The sequence below is a fragment of the Dipodomys spectabilis genome, unplaced genomic scaffold (assembly GCF_019054845.1).
Source record: "Dipodomys spectabilis isolate Male_0828 unplaced genomic scaffold, ASM1905484v1 ptg000001l, whole genome shotgun sequence".
Classification (NCBI taxonomy): domain Eukaryota; kingdom Metazoa; phylum Chordata; class Mammalia; order Rodentia; family Heteromyidae; genus Dipodomys; species Dipodomys spectabilis.
The window spans coordinates 10,546,438-10,570,641 of record NW_024870678.1 but is presented as its reverse complement, the minus strand read 5'-3'; the positions used below and the strand labels follow the sequence as shown (position 1 = coordinate 10,570,641).

At 36.6% G+C, this 24,204-nt stretch overlaps 2 long non-coding RNA genes across 2 annotated transcripts; both read right to left on the bottom strand.

Annotated features, from left to right (window-relative positions):
- Positions 1-5,881: 5,881 nt before the first annotated feature.
- LOC122095617 lies at positions 5,882-24,155 on the bottom strand. The gene is made up of 3 exons (XR_006145184.1): positions 24,117-24,155; positions 8,834-8,993; positions 5,882-8,034 (listed from the first exon to the last, which is right to left on the bottom strand). It is a non-coding gene; the product is annotated as an uncharacterized LOC122095617 (long non-coding RNA).
- LOC122095558 lies at positions 21,740-24,103 on the bottom strand. Its single transcript, XR_006145179.1, has 2 exons — positions 23,258-24,103; positions 21,740-23,146 (listed from the first exon to the last, which is right to left on the bottom strand). It is a non-coding gene; the product is annotated as an uncharacterized LOC122095558 (long non-coding RNA).
- Positions 24,156-24,204: the final 49 nt, after the last annotated feature.

Below are 24,204 nucleotides of genomic sequence, written 5' to 3'. Positions count from 1 at the left end.
TGTAACTGTAACCCTCTGTATAGTAGCTTTACAATAAAAAAAAAATAAAAAAAAAATAAAGTACAATTGGATAAAGTAAATTCATCAATGGAAACTTTTTTTTTTTTTTTTTTGTCAGTCATAGGGCTTGAACTCTGGGCCCAAGAGCTGTCCCTCAGCTCTTCAGCTCAAGGTGAGTACTCTACCACTTGAGCTACAGCGCCACTTCCTCAATGGAAACTTTTAACATAAGCATACTACAAATAACATCACAATGAAGATAACAAATATAATTATTACGCCCATGCTTTAGATAGTTGTTCAATCATTCATAATTAATCCTTAAGTATTTACTATTTTTGATGCTGACATTATTGTTTAGTATAAATTTTTGATTATCTGTTCAAGTATGTAAGAATACAATTAAAGCTGGGTGCCAGTGGCTTATGCCTGTAATCCTAGCTACTCAGGAGGCTGATATGAGGATCACGGTTCAAAGCCAGCCTGGGCAGGAAAGTCCGTGAGACTCTGATCTCCAATAAACCACTAGAAAACTTGAAGTGGTGCTGTGGCTCAAGCGGTAGAGTGCTCGCCTTGAGCTGAAGAACACAGGGACAGTGCCCAGGCCCAGAGTTCAAACCCCAGGACCAACAACAACAACAAAAAAAGAATACAGTTGGTCTTTGTACTAATTGGTATCCGACAATCTCATTAAACTTACTTCCTACTCCTCCTCGGTTTTTTGTAGGTTTCATAAGATTTATTTTCTCTATACTGTTCCATTTTCTATTTTTTTAAAAAAAGTTCTTTTTTCTTTTCAGATCTGAGTAAATTTATTTGATTTCTTGTATTATTGCTTGGCTAGAATTGGCAGTAGAGTGTTGTTGTAAAAGCAAAAACATTTTCCCTGTGAGTGGAGCAGAAATACTCATCACTTTAACATATGATGTCAGCAAAATTCTTGAAGGTTCTCTACGTTGCAATTTGAGGATAACCCCTTCTTTTCCTGGTGTACTAAAAAAATTTAATCAAAAATGGATGTTAAAAAATTGGTGGTTTTTTTCTTTATACCTTTTGAGATAATTGTGTTAATTTCATTTTCATTTTTATTCTTTGTTGGGGAATAAGTATGTATATCTCCCTAAAAAATCTCTAATGATTTTATTTGGTCATAAGACCTATGAAGAGGTAATAAAGTTACATGAATTCCTAAGGGTGTGTCTTTAATCAAACAAGGCTGGTGTTCTTCAAGGAAGAAACACAACTTATATTCTATCTGCTATAAGATGACACAGCTGGAGAGGAACAGTCTGGTAGCTAAAAAGAAGGCTTCAAGAGAACATGAACCCTGTCAGACTCTTGATCTTAGATTTCCCAGCCTCTAGAACTATGAGAAATAAATTATAAGCTGTCCAATCCATGATTTTTTATTCTGGCCACCAGAAGCTATTCATAGCCTATTAATACACTGCCTTGGATTCATTTTGTTTTAAGTGTTACAATTGCTTTAACCTTTACATTCTTGGAAACACCAATTGGCCATGATGTATTATCATTTCTATATGCTGTTTGACTAAATTAGCCAACATGTTGCTAAGATTATTTTTACTTATGTTTGTGACATATACTTATTTCCAATTTTCTCCTCATAATATTTTTGTCTGATTTTGGTGTCTGACTAATAATACCCTCAAAAATACTCTGAGGGTTGACCCATTGCAACAATGAGATGTACAAGACACTATGTTGAAAAATGAACTTTACAATGTAGGCTGGTGGGGGGACAAGTGTATTTGAGGAGATGGGAGGGAAGAGATGATAGGGGAAAAACTAAGGAGGAGGCAACAATGCTTGATAGGAAATGTACTCATGACCTTGCTCTTGTAACTATAACCCCTCTGTACAGTATTTTCACAATTAAAAACTTATTAAAAATATTCTGGAAAAGTTTGTAGAGAAATTATATTCTTTCCTTGTTAGACTGTGTTAGAATTAACTAGTGAAACTGTCTGTGTCTGGAATTTTCCTTGTAGAAAAATTTGAAATTTAACTTAATTTTTGAATAAATGTTGAGATATTCAGATTATCTCTTTTTTTCTGAGTGACCCATGGTAGTTTGTGTCTTCAAGGAATTTGAACATTTTGTCTAAATATTCGACTGTATTAAGATTACTATTTAGTGTAAAATACAGATACAACTATAATTGTAATTCACCTCTTGAGTGATGAGCTTGAAAAGGATGTATATTCTACTGCCATTGATTATAGTGTTTTATGTCAATAGGGTCATCAAGTTGAGTGAAGTGTTATTCTGGTCTTCTATATATTTTCAATTTTGACCCTATCAATTATTGAATAAGGAGGGAACATCATCTTTCTGATTACAATAGCAAGTTTTCCTACTTTTTACAGTACTAATAGTTTTTGTGTACATACTTTGAAGTGCTCAATGAGAACATTTGATAGTTATTAAGGTGATTGGGTGCAAAGCTATCTTTGTATTTGTTTCATCTTTCTTTTTGCTTAATGTCTTCTTTTGAATTCTTTATTCTATTTTCTCTTCTTTGTTGGCTTATTTGCTGAAACTTTTTATTTTTATTTTGGTAGTTTTCTATGATTTATAGAATCATTCTTGATATTATTACATCAAATAACATAGTACCATTTAACATATGGTATGATAAGGTCATAACAATATACTTCCTTTTTCATGTCCATGTCTGAACTAATATATACTATTGTTCATATATCTTATATTTACATATATCATAAACCACAAAATATTTAAGGTCCTTTATGCATAGTCAATTATCTTTCAATACATATAAACATAAGGAAAACAAAATATTTTTCAGATGGCCACATAGTTATCATTTCTAGTGCTTTTTACTTATCTATATAAATCCAAGTTTTAATCCAGTATAATTTTTCTACTGTCAGAGTATTTACATATATCATAAACCACAAAACATTTAAGGTCCTTTATGTATAGTCAATTATCTTTCAATACATATAAACATAAGGAAAACAAAATATTTTTCAGATGGCCACAAAGTTATCATTTCTAGTGCTTTTCACTTATCTATATAAATCCAAGTTTTAATCCAGTATAATTTTTCTACTGTCAGAGTGCTTCTTTTATAAATATACATATAAATGTATTCTTCATTCATTAAAACTCTCCAATAACATTTACTAATCACAACCACATCCTGCTAGATTCTATGTAATCTGGTCTGAAGATCCCATTCTGGCTTCAATTCTTCATCATTTATACACTGTCTGCTTTAAGCACATTAGCTTCCTTCCAAGTACATGCTCCTATCAAAGCTTTTGTACTTGCTCTACCCTTCACCTGGACAGCTCTTTGATGTTCTGCTCTCATATTTAATGGAAATCTCTCCTTCCACATTACTTCATGAAAGGACACACACACACACACACACACACACACACACACACACTTCTTATAATTCTTATACTTTATCTTGCTTCATTTTCTTTCCAGGGCAGTTAGTGCTACTTGAAATTATATCTCTGTTGATTATGTATTGTCTTTTTCAAAAAGAAAACAACCTTCTAATAAGTACCCAGAGTTTATTTTGATAGCCATCGTTATACTGCATTAAACAAATTCTGAAATAAATGATCCAGAGTAGATTAGATTCTGGAAATAATTCAAGAGTAATCACAACTATCCTATTCTAAAAGAGCAGTTCCTTTCCTATTAATCTAAATGAATTAGCTTTGCATTCCAAAGCTATAATTAAGGCTCTGCCTTGGGGCAATAAAGGGCAAAGAACAAAGGACAAGAAAGGCTCCTTTCTTCATAATTATTCCTTCATCTTTCCTTAAGTCCCTCATTTGTTGGATACATAAAGGTACTAAAAAGGAGAAAGGGGAGAGAAAAATTAAGTGCCTTGATTCTTGGCAAAAAAAAAAAAAAAAAAGCCGCCTCTTTTTTTTTCTCCATCCATTATGACCCAACATGTCCAAGCAGATTTTAGAGTTTAAGGAATTAGATATGAATAAAGTCTGTACAGCCATTCCATTTTTGACTACTTTATGTTTATCCACTCAAAAAAATCGCTATAATTGTCAGGAGTTCAGAGATGACCAGAAACTGGCTTATCGGATCAAGCTGAAGAGCCAGCACCAAGTTCCCTGTCCACAGCAACTCCTTTCATCTTTTCTGCAGACTCAGCACCTTGCTAAGATAAATAAATCTTATTTAAAATGACATAACTAGTCCTAATTTGTAATTGATGCTTTTAGCTTACATTGTTTCCCATGACTTCCAGAGGTAAATTTATGCTATATGAATTCTGTCTAATGCAAACAACTTCTTCCATATTTTTCATCCTCTGGAGAATACTTCACACTAGAGGAAGAACTGCTCTGATAGTAAATTTGGGACAGGATAACAAAAGCAAAATTATTTTCCAAATTCCTCCTGCCGCATTACATTTTTACAACTTATGTATTTCAAGAGTAACATGAAAATTAACTTCAGGAAATAAACATTCCACTGTAATACCAGAATACATAATTCTTTAAGATGGAGTATTACTAAGTTACACAGACTGATTTTGAACTCTGAATCCTCCTGACTCAGCCTACCAAGTAGCTGGGATTATAAGTATGACTATGACCAGTTCAGACATTTTTTTCCCTATGCTGCAAAACTATGCATGATTAGGAATTCAAAATTTTGACTATTTGTATATAAATTATCTAAAACCATTCCTATGTAGTCTGCAATTTCCTCATATTATTTTGAAGATGAAAAGTAATTTATGTGAAATAATAACCATTTAACAAATGTCCTAGTAATTGATAATCTATCATATTCAACTTACATAGACTTAAATTATCCAGAACATCACAAAATGGCTCTCCAGACAGACCTTCTAGTTTTTTCAAACTCAGATAAAGATTTTTTTTTTTTGGGTCCAGTCATGGGGCCTGAACTCTGGGCCTGTGCACTGTCCCTCAGCTCTTCAGCTCAAGGCTAATGCTCTACCACTTGAGTCACAGCGCCACTTCTGGCTTTTTTCTTTTTGCTTATGTGGTGCTGAGGAATCGAACCCAGGGCCTCAGGCATGCAAGGCAAGCGCTCTACCACTGAGCCACCTTCCCAGCCCCCAGATAAAGATTTTTTAAAAAAATCATTTACCTACAATTGAAGACTCAGCTGTGGTTTAACTCTTTTAGAAATAACAACTATTTTATTTTCTCATTTGATTTTATAATGATTGAATGATGAAAAATGTCTCTTATTCATCTAACAAGTATGAACTGAGTGTCTGTTATAAAGCAAATAATGGAAGGAAACGGTGAACACCACTGACCATTCCCTATCCTTCCTGAACTTGCAGTCTATTGTGAAAGATTAAGTAAGCGCTTGACTTAGAGATAGTGAATCCTAAGGGGAAATGAACACGATGAGCAGGTTTCTCCAGTGGTAATCTAGTTGAGAAAAGGTTATTTTAAGGAAATAGGATGGTTTCATATTTTACCTACATATACAAGATGGCATTCCTTTAGAGATTCTGACATTTTAAGCAGTGAAAATTCAAGCTGAGCCAGGTACTGGTGGCTCACAACTGCAATCCTAGATGCTCAGGAGGCTGAGATCTGAGGATCACAGTTCAAAGCCAGACCAGGCAGGAAAGTCTGTGAGACTCTTATTTCTAATTAACTACCAGAAAACAGGAAGTGGTGCAGTGGCTCAAAGTGGTAGAGTGTTAGCCTTGAGGAAAAAAGAGATCAGAGACAGCACCTAGGCACAGAGTTAAAGCCCCACAGGGGAGAGACAGAGAGAGAGAGAGAGAGAGAGAGAGAGACAGAGAGACAGAGAGAGAGAGAGACAGAGAGAGAGGAAAGAAAGAAAAGAGAAAATTCAAACTGCTATAGGTAGATGTAGTAATTGTAATAAAGTCATCGTAAGCAACAGTTACATTGTAAGGTTTAAATTATCTTGGGAAATGCTTTAAGTTACTCCTGACCCTAAAAGCAGCATGTAATATACGTAATATGGTATGTTTTGATGATATTGGAGCTTGAACTCAGTTTTGTGCTTGTGCTTTTTGAGTGAGTGTTCTGTTTAAGCACCATTTCCAGAACTTTTTGCTCTGGTCACTTTTAATGTGTCATTTTTAAACTTTTTTATTAGGGTGGAATACTTGTATAAAGTTTATTTGTGATGTTGATCGCATGAGGGTAATGTCCTTCCATCAGTTCATCCACTTGTACGAGTCTTTCTTGACCCTTCTCCTTTCTGTCCAATCCTTCTCTCACCTCATCCCTCACCATTCTTTTTAACAGTTTTGGTGGGTTCCATTACGCTGTTTTCACAACTATATTTAATGAACTTCTATAATATCCTGTCTGCATCACCCTGTTCTTTCCAGCTCTCTCCACCCTTCATAGCATTTTTTTTTAAGTCTGGATTCCACAATATGAGCAAAAAGTATGGACTTCTATCTTCGTGAGCTTGGTTTATCTTGCTTAACATAATGTTCTCCAGTTCTGTCCATTTTCCTACAAACAGCATTTCATTCCTTTTGGCTGAATAATGTTCCATTGTGTGTATTTTCATTTTTCCATCATTTGTTGCTGGGCACCAGGGCTGGTTCCATATCTTAGCTACTATAACTAGTAGCTACTGTAAACATGGGTGTGCCTCTATGTCTCTTGTATATTGATTTGCATTTCTTTGGAGACTAGGCCTGAGAGCTGCATAGCAGGATATATGATGATTTTTCGAGAAATTAAAAATAGGTCTTGCTTTTTGCCAAGGACAGTCTGAACTATGATCCTCCTATTAATATTTGGCTTCCTAGTGTGACTGGGATGACAAGTACACACTACCATGCTCAGTTTTGTTTTTTTTTTCAGTTGCTATGGTGTACTACAAATGTTTTTGCCTGTCCTGTCCAGGAACTGTGACACCCCTGATTTTATCCCCCTATGTGCTGGGATTACAGACATGAGCCACCAGCACCTACCTGGTATATATCATAATATTTGTATGACATTTTAAAATTCAATTTCATCATGCATTTTAAAATTCAATTTCATCATGACATCTTTGTGTATGTGTGTAAAGTACTTTAATTATAACTGAGCCCTGTACTTCTGGAAAAAATACCAAAGGTTAAATAACTCACTCATGTTTGTTGTTTTTAGGAAATGACTTACTGTACAAAAAAAAAAAATGATCTGTCCCATGTGACTTATGTAACTCTTCCAGACGCTTCTTTATTTACCTATAACGAAACCAGACTGAGATTCTCCAAGTTTTTATTCTTGGCCTCATAAATGATTAGCTAAACTTCTTGTTCCACTGATCAATAGGAAAAAAATGTTTGCTAACCAAATTTTGGTTAGGCCTGTCTGTTTTCCCAAGGTCCCTGAAATTTGGCTCAGCATCAGCCTGAGCAGGCACATGGCCCGCTTAGGTCCTGCAGAGTACACAGCTCCTCGCAAAGAAAAACACTCGGATGTAATGAAAGGTCAGGCCACCTTTCATCTCCCTTTCCATCAGCACTTATTCAGTTCTTTCTAGCCTTACTTAATTCTCTCTGAAAGAGAAAAACCAAACCGGTGAGCCTACCTCTTCAGATGCTCACCTTTTCCTAATCTTGTAACAGTCTTTGATAATGGATTGTCTCTTTACTCAGTTGAGATTTGCTTCCTATTTGACACCTGTCTCCTGAAAGCCAAGCTAGTATCTCTAAGTAAGTGCAACACAATCAATTTGTTACAGTATTTAAAGGGTTAATGTTTCCTCAGTTACTCAACAGATAAAATATTTGCTTGTCCAATTGGAAGAAAAAATATGCACTTTCAGACACTGCAATCACAGAGCAAGATGTTCACATTGTGAAAGCCTGAGGATCAAAGTATCCATCATCAGAAAGTCTTCCATCTCAAGATCAGGTGAAAATACATGCTCACTGAAAGGAAGAGCTGTTATAAACACCATCATGGCTTTCCTGACGGTTTTCTTCCATTCTTTTTGCTTCACTTCTGTGTGGTCCTGGACACATACTGTTGAATTAAGTTATATAAAATGTAAGAATGACACATCCTCTGAAATTCTACAATAGGAAGGGGGAAAAAAGGAAGAAAATATAATAAAATCTCATCTATCTGGAATCCTTAGAGGATGTGACATTTTGAAATGTTGAAGATTTGCTCACTTAAATCTCTTTATAGAAATCTCTCTGAATTTCATTACATATATACTACTGCTCTCTTAAAGTGCTCTAAGTATAACTTAACCTTTTCTTGGATGACACACAACCATTCTTGTTTCTAAAGTAATGTGTGCAGCAATGTAAAGCAATAATAACTGCTTGGTCTACAGTAGTGCACAGTACTGAACTCTGTGTGTTCTCTTTCTCTTTCTCCCCTGGCTACTGTCCCATTCTTGTGGTAAAATTCCAAGGTTTTTTTCATTACATCTACCTATAACAGTAACTCGTTCCCTTCTATGTGCCACTTTTTACAGGCTTTAGATGTGGTGGGGAAAGGTAGGGATAGAAATTTCTAATTCTAGGACTTGCTTGAAAGTCCTCTCTGAGACAGGACTCCAAAAGTCTTTTTACATAATTGAAATACTGTCTCTGATTAAGTTGCATTACCTATAGTGTTTTGATTTTTGTTGTTCTCACCTACACTAAGGCTCTCTTTATTTGTTCTCACCTAAGGCTCTCTTTATTTCATGACTAGCTGTATTCCAATTTTTGAAAAAAGTAAAATAGAGTTATTTAGTGATGAGGATATGTTCTGAGAAATATATTGGTAGGTAGTTTAGTTCTGTGCAAACTTTATAAAGTGTACTTACCTAAATGTAGATGGTACAGTCCAGTCACTCAACGGGGCTTTTTTGATGTAATCTTTGTTCTTTTCTTTCAGCATTAGTAATTTAACTCAGAGCATGGTTCATGTTCAACCACTTGTACTTCATCTACAGCCTTTGCTGCAATCTTGTACGATGTAAAAAGCTGCTGGTGTAAGATAGAATATTAATTTACAGTAAAGTTAGTATTATATAAGTAGGAGTGTACTCTAAAATAATAGTAAGAGAATACTATGCTAAGTACATAAAGAAATCACATAATGTACCTACACATGACCAAGTATTATGTACTATGCAATTTTTTATACCTTTGATAATACAAGAGTGTGTTAACAATTACAAATATGTGAATAGGTGACAGGAAGTTTTCAAACCCATTGTACCTTCTGGAACTATCACTGTGTGTGTGCTCTGCTGTTGACTGGAACTTCATCATGTGGTAGCCCATAACTGTGTAAATAAATGGACTTTGTGTTAAAATGCTTTGTTAAATGCAAATTTTTATTTGGAAGCCTGGGCCTGGGATGATGTTTCCAGATGGTGCATATGCACCTCACCTGGGAGCCAGTTTGCTACTCACATGATAGTTGGTGAGAAATGTGGAACCTCCGTCTCTTCCAGACATACAGAAACAGACCCATAGTGACTGATTCACATAGTCATTAAAGCTTAAGAAGTGTTTTCATAACCCAAAGCGGTGATTCTCAAAGTTTGAAATGCAAATTCTGCACACAGACTTACTGACTCAGAAACTGAAGGGGAGGCAGAAGAGGAAGGAAAGCATTGTCACTGTCTGTTTTAATCAGCCTTCCTGGGGATTTTAAAGAACCACTGGCCTTGAGCATTTATTAAATATACACATTTCTAGGTCATGTTTCTAGAAGCTCTGATTTATTAGATGTATATCAGAACTCTGGAATCTGTAGTATTTATCCACCCTTCTTGATGAATCCTCTATGAAGAAAATGCTGGAAACACTACTATGGCCCTATTGTTTCAGCTTCTGAACCTATCACCTCACTTTTAATGAGCCCTGGTATTGGAGACACTCCTATAAACTATCTCTACTTCTGTTATTGAGTAACTCTCCAGTGAGCATTTGTGTGAGTCAGGCACAAGGTCAAACATCATCTGAAGTCCACCCTTCATGTTAGTCCTAGATGCTAACAGTGCATAAGTCATATAAAGAATGTTTTATTCTACCAAGCCTTCTTGAGCTCTCAACTCAGTCTTTTAGCCATATTTATATTTGAAGCTACAAAGAGACCAAAATTTGCCTCTGGGAACATAGCCAATTTGATATTCAAAAAGAAAAGTTTAATTTTAATTAATCACAACTATAGTACATACAGCCTTTAATATAGCAACAATAAAATCCAGCACTTAGTGTTTTTCTAAGCCATATTGACCACTCATTCATGCATGCACACCCTCATCTAGTGCATGATTACCGAGTATCACATCGTAACTAAAGAATGGACTCTTGAACTATATTGTCCCTGTCGATTTAGTTTTTTAAAGGTATTTCATAAGGCCAGTCACAGTCACATGCCTTCAATCCAAGCTACTCAAAAGATAAAGATCTAGAAGCTCAAGGCTTGAAGACAGCCCAGAAGAAGGTTGAGATTGTTATCTCAACCAAGATCTGGATGTACGTGACAGTACATACCCGTAATTCCAGCTACGTGAGAGGCCAGAGGATCACAATCTGAGGGTAGGCCCAGGTAAAAATTGGTCTGGATTTTGCATTTAGAGAAGAATAGATTGGGGAAGGAGGAAATATGAAAGATTATTTTAGGGCAGGTAAGTTATGATGGTGTGTTGGACTGAAGTGTTGGTGTTGATTAGGAAGAACTAGAGAGGAGAGAGATCCACAGAATATTTAGAAGGGAAACCAATTAAGTGGTGAATTAGTTGTGAACTTGAGAGACAAAAACCCTCAGAGATGTTGTCTAGGGTTTTAGACTGTTCAACAAAAAAACATGACTTTATGAGCCACAAAGACACACTAGAAGAAGACCAGGATTAGGGACAAATCTTAACTTCTTTATCTATTAGGATGTAAGAAATATAAATTAATGGTCTAAAAGCAAAAAACTGGAGGAGAAAAACCAATAAGAGCTTAACAAATGGAAAACTGAAACACAAAGCCCAGAAATCATGATAGGAACTCAAGCATGTCCAAAAATCAAAAAAGTAGAAAGTAAAAGAAGTATCAATACAGAAGATGCTCTGATTTTACAGCATGAATGATATTCCATATCTCAGTAGCCATTCTTTCCAATCCTAGGTCGGCTTTCTGCTGCAGTAGGTTTTGGGTTCTGGCCAGACTATTTTTTACCCATGTCACTAGATTGTGTGAATTTTTTGTTACTGGTTGTGGCAAAATTGTCTCCCCAGGCCATGAGCAGAAAATAATACTTTTTATGGTGTTGAATAGCTTTTTTTTTTTGTCGGTCGTGGGGGCTGAACTCTGGGCCTGGGCACTGTCCCTCAGCTCTTCAGCTCAAGGCTAGCACCCTTCCATTTGAGCCACAGTGCCACTTCTGGCCTTTTTCTGCCTATGTGGTGCTGAGGAATTGAACCCCTGGGTTCATGCCTCATGTATGTGAGGCAAGCACTCTATCACTGAGCCATCTTTCCAGCCCAGTGTTGAATATCTTGAAGAAAGAAATTACTATATTTAAGCACCTACATTTTTGTACTCAATGCACTACCTAAAACCTAAAATCTCTGACATATTCACAGATTTTTTTCATGCTCTAGAAAAATCAAAATTAAATTTTCCTCACTCTCAATTGACACAATTGGTATTGACACAATCCTGTACCAACATAAGTAGCACTTGTATGAAAATTTTAAAAAATTGATTGTGAAAAAGTGATCACTGAAGAATTTGGCTGAGAACAAAGCAAAAGAACTTTCCCAAGTAAGTGTACCTCAGAGGAGGACCATCAATCTCTCTCAAGAATAGCCTGTCCAGGATACCAAATCCACAGCAGCACAGGACCAATGTCGATGTCTGAGCTCAGAATAAATGAACATCTTTCCCCTTTGCATTAGCTACTCAAGAGGCAAAGAAATGATTAGAAAAGTTTCATTCCTTTTGCTCAGACTGGCCACTTGACATTCGTGCAAAAGAAGAATAAGCTCTTCTTGATTCAGTGATAGAAAACTGAGACTTTCCTCTCTCCAAGACTGGAAAATCTCCCTCAAACAGAAATGGGAGTGCTGGAAGGATGGTCTACAAAAGAGTCAGATGTCCAGTAGAGACACTGAAATTGAGATGTCTGGACTTGAGGCATAGTTCAAGTGATAGATAACTTGTACAACAAGCCTGAGGCCTTGAACTCAATACTAGTACCATCCCTCCACCCCCACACCCCCGCCAAAAGATGCATATGTTTACACACACACACACACACACACACACACACACACACACGAGGAAAGAAAAAGAAAATACCTTCCATATATGTGCTATACAAAGCAATGGATGAAAATGGCATTAGACACGAAAACAGTGAAAACTGAGATGCGAGTTTCTAGAGCTGCATCTTAAGGAAATGGACACATTTAAGAGTCAGGAAGAGAATAACTACATAGAAAACAAGAACGGTTGTTGAAACAGCAGAGGTGTTGAAAACCAACATGTTGTTGGGCCACTGAAATCAAGGGAAGAAAAGATGTAACAAACATTGCTGAATGCTGCTGAAAGGTGATGTTGAATGAAGATTAAAGAATATTTCAGGAGTTTACAACCTGAAGGTTGAGAACTTCCACCAAATCTATTTCAAGGGGTGACAGTGCCAGAAGCCATATTTGAGTAGCTCAAGACAGGAGGAACTGGAGAGAGCTGGTATTGAGAACAACTATTTGGAAAAAATATAGGAAATGTAGTTGCCAAGAGAGAGGACAGGGCAATGCCTGAGGAACAGAAGGTTTGTTTTATTTTAGTTGAAACTTCATTGCATTTAAAATCAAAAGGAAGAAGATAGAAGGCAAAACTACATCTACACAGGAAAAATGAATAGTATGTATTATAATATTACAGAGCAAGTGAGAGGCTTTGAAAAGGCAGCATAGGTGGTAGAGTTAGCCTCAGACAGGAAGGTGTAGCTCTTCTATTGGAACAAGACATGAGACCAGATGCAGAAATACATTTTGTGTCCTTGAAATGGAAAAGAGAATGTTATTCCCCACCCCCTGGAATGTGAAGAAGGCCATTACTGAGGGCAAAGGTGCTAGGATTGGAGTATTCTGAACCTTGCTTAGGACTTTGACCTTTGGGGACTGGACCATTCTATAGTGCATGGTTAGATATAGTGCATTCTACAGTGCACTGTAGTTTCTGAACAGAACCCTGTGGCCCTTACATGTTACATGTTAATGCCTCCACCTCCTCAACTACAATGGTGGAAACTGACATTGGGAAATATGCCCTCAGTGTGAAGAGCATATTTGTTCACAAAGAAAAATCACTGGACAAGAGATTATCAAGAAAATCTAAACCACCTAAAAGTGTTGTACACAGTAGAAAGGCAAATGGAGCAAATAGCCCAGGAAGCTTGCCAGGCACCGTTGTGGCTGGGGTGAGGGTGGAGATAAATCCTAGTGGAATCAATCTGCCATGGCGTACTTTTTCCACTGAGGCCTGGCTGCCAGGGTGCAGATACTTAAAGAGCAGATGCTTGTGTCCCCTGGGGATGGAGGTTTTGCCAGAGAAATGTGAACAAAACGAGAAAAGGAGATGCTGGCAAGACGTTTACTGAAAGTGCTGAGATGTTTACTGAAATTATGAACCACAGAATCTAAGGAGGATAAATGCAGAGATTTAAAAGCAACAACAAAAAAACCCAGGATTTATTGAAACCAAAGTTGAGATAACTTCAAGGGCAAGAAATGAAGTTGTGATCAAACCTCTTTGAGAGACTAAGACAAACACAAAATAAATTTATTTCAAAAATCAGTTTATATCATGATTTCTTTTTCACTGAGTGAAGAAAATAAGAATAAATAGGAAATATGTTCCATTTGTGTTGTAGCCTAATTTCAACTCACTGTTTCCACAACATGCAGTTTCTCATTAACTAGGCTAGAAAAGGGCTGCAAAGAACTTTTGATCCTTACAATTCAGATTTCCAAGTCCCTTCTTTGCTGCAGGTAATATAAAAAGAATGTGGCATTTGTGAATTGACAAAGGAGTCTGCATTTATTTAAAGATCGGGCAAATAACACCTCCTATAAGATTACTGGAAGTCAGTGTCTAGAAGTAAATCTTTTGGGAGAGGAGGTGGGGGGCTCATCCTGGGCTTGAACTCTGGGCCTGGGCACTGTCCCAGAGCTCTTCTGTTCAAGGAGAGAGCTCTACTACTTGAGCCACAGCTCCACTTCTGGTGAAATTTCTGGTGGTTAATTGGAGATAAGAGTCTCAGGGACATAACTGCCCAGGCTGGCTTTGAACTGCAATCCTCAGTAAATCTTTATTTTTTTGAGGGGAAAAAAAAAACAGTCCTGGTGAAAGGAGAAATTAGCAAATCTGTTTTGAGATGTGGGAAGAACTAATGACCCAGTGTCTTCTAACTGGGTATATTCCATGTGGAGGGCAAGACAAAAATATGAAGCAAGCAAATATTGTACAATAAAAAAAGGGTTATGAGAGGGGAAAACTGGGAGTGAGAGAAGGGGTTGACATTGTCCAAAAAGAAATGTACTTCTTTCCTGACTTCCATAGTGGTAACCCCTCTGTACCTTACCTTTATAATAACAATTTATAAAACAAAATTTTAAAGGGCTGATAGTACAAGTCCTCTAAAGACCAATTATTGCTATATATGCCAAACCTGAATATTTGGTTGGTTTACACTTACATGTTCAAACATTGTGTGTGTGTTGTTTAAGTAATGTTCTGTGACTGTTTCTATGAATCAAGAATAACTAAGTTTCTTATTTTTCCTTAATGTGTCTTTACCTCATTTTTAATGAAAATGTTTTCTGAAATGTTTCTCTTTACTAAGAAAAACAATTTTCCATGTTTCAAATGATTTGGCACCAGGGGAAAGTAAAAGAAAAAAAAAAGGTGATCACAAGAAACAGAAGAACCCCTTTTATTTCCCATTGGTTACAACTTGTTTTCAAAATGAGAGCATTTAGAATTTTAGCAAAAGCATTATATATCCCCATCTGCTTTCAAGGTCAGGCAGGAAAGAGAACTATTACTCACTACAAACACAGTGTTTTTGTTTTTGTTTTTTTTTTTTTAAGATGAGGGAAGGAGAGAGGAAATGCACAGATAATGTTTATTTGAACATATTGAAAGACAGCATAACATTGCTACTTTAAAGGACATACATAAGCTTACAAAAACTTTCAGCATTTTCTTTTTGCTAGACTATATATTTAAATTTTCTATTGTATTTATAGCTTTTATTGATCATCATAATATAAAGGAATACAAAGGCAAAAGGTTAAAAACTTATAACAGAAATACAAGTTTAATGGGAGAAATGAACAGGAAGATTTAAAAATTCCTCAGGAAGCCCTGGCCTCATTTGCTGAAGGCTTGTAAGATGAATGTTTTTAGTTTGATAGGATTAACTGAGCATGGCAGTCAGATATACGTTTGGCTATAAATTTGATAATATAACCTGTTAAATAATTCATGATTTCTTTTTGAAAAACAGTAATCCTTTAAAAGATTCTAAATTTTTTAGTTAAGGAACTGGAAGATAGATATTTATTTTATCCATTTGACCTACTACTATTGTATTGGAATTTGGCTGCTTGATTCTCCAAGGAATAATAAAGATTGACTAATGGGAAATAGTATTTACCTTAATAACTATTAATTCTAAGCCTTATAGCTGTAGACCATTTACTACACATTGGGTATCTCTTTTTTTCCCTTTTCCTCACTTCCCTTCTTATGTTTTTTCTTCTTTCTCCTTCTTCCTTTCTATAAATATATTGCACAAAGTCTCATGGTGATGTCATCATACAAACGTAATATAATATACTTGACTCAAATTCATCTTTATCACTTTTGTCACAATTTTAATTGGTTTCATGTTTCTATTTTCATACATGCATATAGACTATGTTGATCACATTGCATCCTCTATACTCTCTCCTCCTGCCCTATCCTCTTCTTTTCTGTTTTCCTCCAATGGTCCCTCTTTCTTTCAATCTTCACAACTTTTTCAGTTAAGAGTAGTCCCCATGATTTTACAGAAGAAGAAATTAAGGTTGAGTGCTTACTCCATGGACACCATAACTAGTTTTAAAAATAGTTCTTCTGTTTTTAAATCTAGTTCTCTTCCTTGCATCATTTTGTCTAAGTTTAAAAGCTGCTGCCAGAAATAAGCTGAGTTCTACTGGAAACATCATGGTTACTATAGTGCAGTGAGGTAGAATTACTTGAGTAATTTTCCACATTGAAAATCTGGATAGTATTACACATCTATGTTTTCTTTAATAGGAATAGGCGTACAACATGGAAGTGACTCATAACTTTAAAAAATTTCGTTGGTTTGATTATTCAAAAAAGTATGTATTTCTTAAGCTGAAAAGCTGTGGCATTTAATTCTCTTTTTAAAAAAAGTTTTCAGTTTTATACTTCATTTATTGTAAAGGTGATGAATGGGGGAGGGGTTACAGTTACATAAGTAATGAGTACGTATCTCTTTAAACACTGTTATACCCTCCCCCATTTTCTCCCGCTTACCATTCCCCATTCCTCACACCTCCAAGTTATAAAGTTAATTTCTAACATAGAGTTTTATGCTTTTTTACTTATTACTTTTTTGTACTTTTAATATTTAATAATGCTATTTAATATAATGTCAACTTAATTTTATTACTTTTAATTTCTTTTCATCTAAGATATTCTATGGTATGGGGGAAAGCTTCTTATAAATCAGTTCTAATAGCAAAATGTTTTTGTAATAGTTTCATTGAAGTACAGCAAAAACATCATAAAACCACCAAACGTATACAAGGTGATGCGACAGTTATTTTTAAAGTATGTTCAGAAGGACAGCCACTACCCTCCCCTGCCACACAAGAGAACATATTCCCTGGAGCAGTAACCCTCCACCTTTCCATCACCTCATCCAAAGACTGTCTGTCTATAGAACAGAAGTACCTATTCAAGACATTTCATACCAATACAATCATACCCTATTATGGTCTTCTGTGATAGGCATCTTTAATTTAGCATAATACTTTCAAGACTTTCCATGCTATAGGATGTCAGTATTGCATTCTTTTCTTTCTTGCTGAATAATTTTTCATATACATGTATATATATACATAGCTTGTTTATTTATTCATCAGTTGGTAGATATATGTGTGATACTACTTGGCTATTACAAATAATGATGTTGTGAACTTTCTGGGACTGATTTTTCTGTGTATCTATCTATCTATCTACACACACACACACACACACACACACACACACACACACACACACACTCCTCTACCCCCTCCTTTTTAAAAGATATATCTCTATAAGTAGAATTTTTTTGGGGGGGGTCCGGTCATGGGGCCTGAACTCTGGGCCTGGGCGCTGTCCCTCGCTCTTCAGCTCAAGGCTAGTGCTCTACCACTTGAGCCACAGTGCCATTTTCGGCTTTTTTTTCTTTTTGCTTATGTGGTGCTGGAGAATCAAACCCAGGGCTTCAGGCATGCAAGGCAAGCGCTCTACCACTGAGGCACCTTCCCAGCCCCTATAAGTAGAATTTTTAGATCATATGGTAACTCACATTTTTCCTTTGAGGAACTGCTAGACCGCTTTTCACAGCAGCTGTACCATTTTACATTTCTTCCAACAGTGTATTAGGTGAAAAACACTTTTTAAAGAGTAAAGGATGACACTACCTATAGTTAGTAAATTGTCCCTAATGGCACAGTATATCTTGTTAGTAACTGAAGAGTTTCACAAGCTTAAACTTCTTTACTTTCCACAAAGTCTACCAAACATCTATTTAAAAAAAATTAATTGGCTCTAGAATTACTTATTAGATTCTTTATAATGTCTTTTAATGCTGTTAATTTCTTGATGAAGACTGGATTTTAGTATTAAGAATGTTAAATGAAGGGTACTTTCTGTCACTTTATTTTTTTATTTTTTATTAAGTTAAAGATATCATAGTATCATAATAGTTGGTGCTATTAAAAATAATTTAATGTCTGGAGGAATGCAGATAACCTAATAATGCCAGAGAATGTTCAGAAATTGTTTCTAATTTAAGAGCCAGATTAATTCTCTCAAACATATCACATCGAAGCCCAGTAATTTATATAAACTATATACAAGACACTGCCATTTCTAGCCAATTAAATCTATTAGATAGTAGTTTGGATATTTTTCTCTTCTGTTTTCCTATTGTAATTTCAGTACATTTCTCTCATTCTTGTAGTTCAGACCAGGCTTGATTATAGCAAATGAACAGACCAACATTCAAACATTTTGCATGGGCTGGAAAGTTGGCTCAGTGGTAGAGTGCTTGCCTTGCATGCATGAGGCCCTGGGTTTGATTCCTCAGCACCACATAAGCAGAAAAAGCTGGAAGTGGAGCTATGGCTCAACCCAGGCTCAGAGTTCAAACCCCATGGACCAACAAAAAAAAATTTTTTTGCAGACATAATTTGCTCAGGTAGTATCTTCAAGAGAGATCTATTCTATCTTTGTCTCCAAGTGAATCTATATATTATAGGAGAATGGTCCAAATGACTTGAAAAGTAAGTGCAGTGGACTAAGAACCATAAGCCAATTCCTATTCATCTACAGAGACCCAGGACTATGACAAACATTTCAGTCCTCAAGACATCAAGAAACATGTCACATGCAGTACAAACTGTGTCTATTTTGCCATAAAATTGAGAAACCAAGAGCTGTCCTGTTGTTCTTGTACTTTCTCCAAAATAGGAACAAGTGCATGTGGCTTTATTTCACTCTACTTTATGGAAAGTATCTCAATGTAGGCAGAATAATATGTTATGTTCTTTTTAGTTTCTGGGTTTGTTTTGTTTGTCTGGAAAAGCATCTGATCTTTTATGAGACAGAATGGAGAGAAGAAGTATTTCCTAAAGAAAAAGCTATTTCCTTTAAAAGTATACCTAATGTATTTTTTAAAAAAACTAAAGGAGGAAAAATTTATATCTTTCTCTGTTCATGGAAAAACCTTCAGTCTTTGATTCATTCTGTTGAAATAGTACATTCTCAAGTAATAAAGTTCAAATAGAGTCACGGTGGTGGTCATCTGAATTTTCTGTACAGCTTTTTTAAGTACTCTTGATTTTTTTGACTCTTCAAGCAGTGATCCTTAATGTCATTTTCACTCTGAGACTTTTCCATTCACGTTACTTCATAGTTTTAAGATCTATTAAGTTGATTAATTGGTAAACTTTTTGGTCTGGTATAAAGGAAAGAGCCACTGTCGGACCTTCTGTCTACTAAACCTGAGCTGTTCTCACCTACCAATCCCTTGTCTTCTAGTGGATATCATTCAGATGATAGAAGTTGAAAAGTGAGAACTATCACACAATCCTTTTTTTTTTACCCCCTTCTGCAACACTTTTATGGGTCTTCCTTAAGAATCCTATAGAGACTGTTCTTTTATGCCCTCGCCCCAAACTATTTACTTTAGCAGGGCTTACATTGCTTGGATGCTTATTGTATCAGACATACAAGTTATATCATTTAGCCTAAAAACTACAACAATGCTGCAGATGAAGAATGAGAATCATAGAAGATAAGTAATTTTATCAATCATGAATACACAGTCAAGGACACGTATGTCCAAGATAATAAATATCTCATATCTCATGCAAACTTGCTCAGATGCCTTGGGATAACTACCTCCTGGGCTTATGTCCTTCTATCCCTAAATATATTTTTCAAAAAGAAAAACAGAAAGCAACCAGCAATAACAAAAAGCCATTAGTATACTACTAATCATGTTCTTCAAACAAAAGAAGTCTACATGGTAATGGAAAACTGTAGCAGTGGGACCATGAGCACTGATTATAGAAACTTTCTGAAACTGTCATCATACCTCTTCCAATAAAACTTTGTCTTCAACTCCAACATTCAAGATAAAAAAAACATATTCTAATCATATGTGATTTTGATTATTACTAGCATTGCAACAGTGTTTTCCCAATATTTGAGATCAGGGAGCCAAAGCAACAAGTTATAACCTTGTTTTTATGCACAGAAAGTTCTGAAAAGCCAACTCACAAATACTGGTATGATACAATGTTGTTACGTTGGAGATTGATGATAATTTGTAAAATGAATGGTCAGTACAAAACCTTATCTTCCCATAGGGTCCTGGCAGAGACAAAGGGACCAGGAGCATTCCTACCAACTGTCTCTTTTCCTCCCAAAACATGAGTGAAGTTTTAGGAAAAGAATCTGCTGTTCCTCATGCACTTCCAAAGTAAGCTGAAGAGAAGTAAAAACAAGGAACTACTGACAGGGCTGTAGACTCCAATTTGAGTCTAATATCACTGGTAGTTCCTTTTAAAGCTTAAGCTGATTCTTAACTAAACTATATATAAAGTCAGTTGCTGGGCTGGGAAGATGGCTAAGTGGTAGAGTGCTTGCCTTGCATGCATGAGGCCCTGGGTTAGATTCCTTCCTCAAGCACCACATAAGCAGAAAAAGCCAGAAGTGGTGCTGTGGCTCAAGTGGTAGAGCACTAACCTTGACCTGAAGTGTCAGGGACAGCATTCAGGCCCCACGACCAACAACAAATAAGTAAGGTCAGTCAGTCAGTTATCCACTGAAGTACTGAAATTTAAAGATAATGTGCATATTTTCTGTATAGTACATTTTATTTTAATATTTGTTTATATGACACTGAGATTGGAACTTAAGGTCTTGTACCACTCACACAGCCCTGCATATTACAGTTTTTGAAATTAAAGCAAAAATCTATTCCCATCTAGAATTTGAAGGTAACTAAGAATTCTAGCCACATGTCAGTGGCTTATTCCTCGTAATTCTACCTACTCAGGAGGTTGAGATCTGAGGATCATGGTTTGAAGCCAAGCTGGACAGGAAACATTTGACACTCTTATCTTCACTTAACAAGCAAAAGCTTGAACTGGAGCTGTGGCTTAAGTGGTAAAATACTAGCCTTGAGAATCAAACTCAAGCATAGTCCCAAGGCCCTGCATTCAAGCCCCGGTGCTGGAACAAAAAAAAAAAAAAAAGGAAAAAAGAAAATCTATGAAAAGCTATTTATCAGAAATCTGACTTTTTAGAATATTTCATTGATGATTATATAGATTAAGTTTATTTGTTTAATAGAATTATTGCTTTCTTAAAACCATAAAACAAAAATATTTTTAAAGTCTTCAAAAAAGTACCTTTTAGAAACTGCCTAAAAATGTTTTAGTGCGCTAATTTTTGACAAGTAATTTTATAGAATTAATTCACTAGTTCTACTGAAATTTTCCCAATTCTCCCTTTGTAAAGTTACTCTAGTATTATGTTATATCATTTTAAACATGTATACGTACACCAAGTTAAATGTGACTACAGCCATATTTTTTAAGTGACTTCATTCTAAAGATTGTGTCCAGAAAAAAATACCTAAATTATCAGAAAAGTAAGTACTGAAAAAAGGTGAATGTGGTAACATTTATAAATAACTAGTGAACAATATTTCAGAAGCACTGCCTGGCAGAATGAAGGGAGAAAAGAGAGAGAGAAAGAGAGAGAATGGGGAAACTAATATTAACAAGTTCAACTTTACATTACAATGTTCATAAATGAAAAAGTAACAATCTTAGCACAATTATTGTATTCACAAGCATTTCTTCAGGTAGATAAGCCTGGGAGACTGACTCTTGACAGAGTCAAGACTTTATAACTTATAAAAACCAAAATCATGCACCTTTATTTTTAAAATTAATCTTAGGGTATATTTTTCCAACAGTAATACAAAATCTTTTGTGGCATTGAATCAAAGTGTTCAGTAAAACCCACAGTTTCACCTGCTTCCTGGTCCACTTCCCCATCCATACAGGGCTTTGTGAGCTAATTACAAAGAGATTTGCATGGTTAAGAAGGTTTGACAGGTATATCTCTTAAAATTACTTATCCATGATTTTAAATTTCTCTAGTCAAATATGGGCATCCTCATAGTTTCCATCCTCACACAGATAGGCACTCTTGAGTATGTATCTACAATCCTCACCCAAAGCTAATTTCTTGTTGAATAAATTGTTTAAACCAGGCATCACTCACAATAAGCTCCTGTTTTATGACAAAAAAGAGGTAACAAAAATCTTAGAATTAGCTTAATAAAGGTGAACCCAATCAAAAAATACCTTCTTTCTAAAAGATTTCAAAATGATACAGTAAATCAAACTTCAAAGTTTTTTTTAGGAAAAATGATCTTTAAATCTATAGCTAAATTTTGAATATTTCCACTACAGGCTGAAACAGTTTTGGCCTCACACTTAAAGAATTTAGCCATAAAATTAGGTTATAACCTACCTTTGTTGCCAATTTCACATACATTTTAAGTGGGTTATTTCTACTTTTCCAGAATACGAATACTAACTTTAAAAGTTTATAAGCGTTTTTTGTGTCTATAATAATCCAATCCTTAAAATACACTTTTCAATTTAAAAAAGACTTCACAATCCTTTTAGAATGATTTACATTTTAAAAACTGATCATTTAGTAATTGGCTTCCTGGATAATTAGCCCCAATTTCTATGTATGTGATGGAGTGATTCAATTTTAAGGGTACTGTTGGAAAGAGAAATATTTCACAGCCTATCTACACCCTAGAAATGTAGTTTGAAACAGAATTTCCATCATTAAAAAAAAATCATTACTGCTTTTCATTCCTAAATTTATTACCCTGCTTGGCTATACTGCACTCTTCTGGACACATAATTTCATAGCAGGTATCAAAATAACCAGAAAACACAGCTATATCCGACCATAATTTCCTATTAACAGGAACTTTTGGGTGTGCGATTGGCTCATTTTACACAAAACCCGTACACCACAAATAATGACGGCTGAATTCTCAAATGCAAGCTGCCACAGGATTTTTCTGCCTTGGTATTGTATTTCCTCGCACGACCTAACACCCCTGGAAACAACTTATAGTGATCACCTTCCTAGAACGTTCCAGCTGTCCCTTTTGACCCAGGGCAAGGAGCAGAAGTGAAATCAGGTTTCCAGAGAAGAGTGACAGGAACACAAGGCTGCCACCACACAGCTTCCCCTAATGGGAAGCCAACTTTTTCCGCTCTCTGGGAGTCCTGCCGTTGGAGCCACAGGAGAAGGACACGCATTATTTTGGAAAATAATGTCTTCCCCTTCGTCCCCCGCCCTCCCACCCTCACCCCAAAGGCCAACTCGGGGAGGGGTACCAATCAGGTCTCCAAGCCGTTCTCGGCGAGCAGCAGGGGCCACGGCATTCGGTGCGATGTCATGGGAGGTGGGGCCAGTCTCCATGGTATTCTTTGAGCTAGCATCTACGGTAGGGCGGTCTGGAACAACAATCTCCATTGGATCAAGTCTGTACTTCGCTGGAAGTAGTCGGCTCCAAGACTTAATTTCCACAGTGTTGAATTTATCGCTGGAAGCTCGGTCAACATTTAAAAAAAAAAAAAACAAAAACAAAAACGCACCACCACCACCACCACCAACTATCTTCTTTGAATGGAAATTTTCAGCAACTACGATGAGGTAAATACATTTCGAAAGTGGGGGGGGGGTGTGGAGGGGCAGGGAGGTGACACAACTTTGTATTCCCTTTTATTTCTGAAGGGGGAGGGGTGCAGAAGTAGAGTCCCTAAACCCTCATAAAAACCCATGAAGTCTTTGAGGATGTACCGCGGTGTTAAACCAGAGCGCTCCAAAGACCTCGGGGTCACCGATGCTCCAAACCCCGGGACTTTGGGTTTGGGCACCAGGGGAATCCTGATGTTCAGGGGGGGAAAGAAACAATTTTAAACAAGCAATCAATAAAAGTCTCAGGAGAAAGCGTGCGCTGTGGAAGGGCCCGGCGCCCTGCGGTCCCTGCCCTCGCCGGACCCCTTCGAGGAGGCTCCGATCGCAGGCACCGGTCCAAGCAAGACGGCAGGAGGCCCCCGCGTCCAGCCCCCTCGGGGGATCCACCTTCCCCCGGGAACCCCCGACTGGAGGTCGGCCTGGGGTAAACTCCCCGACCCTCGTCCGCCTCCCCTCTGCCCCAGGTCCCCACGAGGGTGTGACAGCCCTACTCACCGCGACTCCCGCCCTCCGCGCCGCGCGCTCGGGGACCCGCGACCTCCCCGCCCCCGGCGGCCAGGCTCCCCGCGAGGCTGCGCTTCCC